Below are 2,311 nucleotides of genomic sequence, written 5' to 3' on the forward strand. Positions count from 1 at the left end.
CAACGGGGAGGGGTAAGTGGGAGCGAAAGAAGGGATAGAGTGGAGACGCCATGGCTGGGCGAAGCAAAACCGGCAGGCATAGGCGGCACGTATCAGGCCGAGATGGAAGGCCTTGGTGTGCTACAGAGTCTGCAGGGGTGTTGTGCCAGGCCGGTCAGGCCCGGGGTGGAGTGGGAGGCCGTGAGGCCTTCCCGCTTGTAGAAATGTCCTTAGAGGCGTGCGGAGAGCCCTGACGAGTCAAGGAGCTCCACGACGCCTCGAAGTGCAGAAAGGTGGTGTCGGCCGGGGAAGAGGAGATCTTCCTCCTTGCCACAGGGGAGGCCCAGGCGGCGGAACTCCTGCAGGAGTGGGCCCCGCTGCTGGAGGTACGCCGGGCAGGCCAGCAGGAGATGTTCGATCGTCTCCGGCTCCCCGCAGGAGCTGCAGGTCGGGGACGTCGCTCGTCCCAGTCTGTAGCTGCGTGCTGCCGTCCAGCTGCAGCCGATGCGGAGCCGGAGAAGGAGCGAGGTCTCCCTGCGAGCCAGGCCTCGCTGGGGGAGTGGTCGTGGGGGGCATCCCAGTGCCACCCGTTTGTCTGGGTGGTGGGTCGCCAGGTGTCGCCGCAGCCTCAGTCCTGTGAAGTCGCCCTCCGTCACGGCCCGACTGAGGGGCACAGTGGTGTGGTGGGCGTCCTTCGCCAGGGTGTCGGCTGCCTCGTTGCCCGGGATCCCTACGTGGGCGGGGATCCAGTGCAGGGACACCGGGTGGCCTGCGTCCTGCAGCGCTGTCAGCCGGGTAGACAGCAGTGCGACTCCAAGGCTGGCGCTTTCTGGCCTCTGCAGGCCGAGGAGGGCTGCCCTGGAGTCGCAGAGGATGGCCGCTGGTATCCCAGGAAGCTCCTCAGAGAGTAGGTCGACGGCCAGGTGGAGGCCTGCCACCTCCGCTGCAGTCGAGCTGGCGTGTCTGGGCAGTCGACACTGCCTGCTCTTCTGCAGGGCTGGTGCCGTGCAGGCCGCCGTGGCAGAGCCGGTGTCCGGTACCACCGAACCGTCGACGTACACCAGGAGGTGGTCTCCGAGGGTCTCGTCCAGGAGGCAGGCGGCCGTCTGCTGCAGGGCGCAAGCGGGTGTTTTTCGCGCGACGGAAAAAGTCGCGTTTGCTCTCTATATATGGAAAGGGGGAAAGAGACGCTCAATTCTGCAGCCCTTCAGGGAGCACGGCGCAGACGCGCGTTTGCTCTCCGACGTGCGTTCGCTCCCCGTGAAAGCGCGCGTCCCTCGCGCCCTTTCACTCGCACATACAGCGTCCGGAGCGCGGCGAGTGAGTGAGTGAGTGAAAACTTTATTATTCCACCGAGCTGGGGTGCCCGCCTCTTAACCTACACGTAGGTAGGGGGGGAGGACAAAGCAGTCCCTGCGCGTTGAGGACGGTGAGTCTTCACGGCCTCAACGGCCAGGCGGATTGCTCGACTCTGGTCGTCTTCAGCCTCGCTCTGGAGCAAGGCCTCCCAGGCTTCTCTACTGTCAATGTTTTTATTGCGATAGCAATTATATGGACACTCAAAAGCAGATTTCTGCCGTCGCCGTCGCCGTCGCCCTGAGGATCCGTATGACGTCATTTGGCGGAGAAATCGTCGCCGCGCGCCGAACGCTGTATGTGCGAGTGAAAGGGCGCGAGGGGCGCGTCTTTCACGGGGAGTGAACGCACGGCGGAGAACAAACGCGCGTTCTGTCCCTCAAGGGCTGCAGAAGATAGCGCCAACCTTTCCCTTTCCCTCAAGAACCACTTACTACTGCTCGCTTAAGGGCTGCAGAAGTAGGCGTCTCTGTTCTCCTTTACAATCACCATATATGTAGAGCAAACGCGCCTTCTTCCGACGCGCGAGAAGCCGTGGGGGAGGGGGAGGGAAGGGAGGCGACGTTTAGCTGCGGCACGCAGTGCCTATTTATATCAGAGGCTCCGGCAACAGTCATCAACGCCGCACGCATTTTGAGCGAACGCGGGCAAAACGCCGATGGCGTCGACAACAGTTCTGCGTGTTGCCGATGCTGCTGCATGTCCAAGTTTATACAGCTGATAAAGCTAATATCATTACTCCGTATAGGTCTCTACAAGTTTGCTATCGCAATTGATGCTTCGCCTTTCAGGTGAAACTGCGGCAACTTTTTCTTTGGCCCCTGGGGAACCAGCACACTCCCATATTACATGGTCTAACGTACCTTTCTTCTTACAAATTTTTCCAGAGGGCGTCGTTATAGTCCCTCGTCTAAGTAGATCCAATATGGTGATGTATAATTGTTTCCCTGGAGGCGCCGCCAAATGCGAGCGTCCT

Source organism: Dermacentor silvarum, chromosome 5 (genome assembly GCF_013339745.2).
Source record: "Dermacentor silvarum isolate Dsil-2018 chromosome 5, BIME_Dsil_1.4, whole genome shotgun sequence".
NCBI lineage: Eukaryota > Metazoa > Arthropoda > Arachnida > Ixodida > Ixodidae > Dermacentor > Dermacentor silvarum.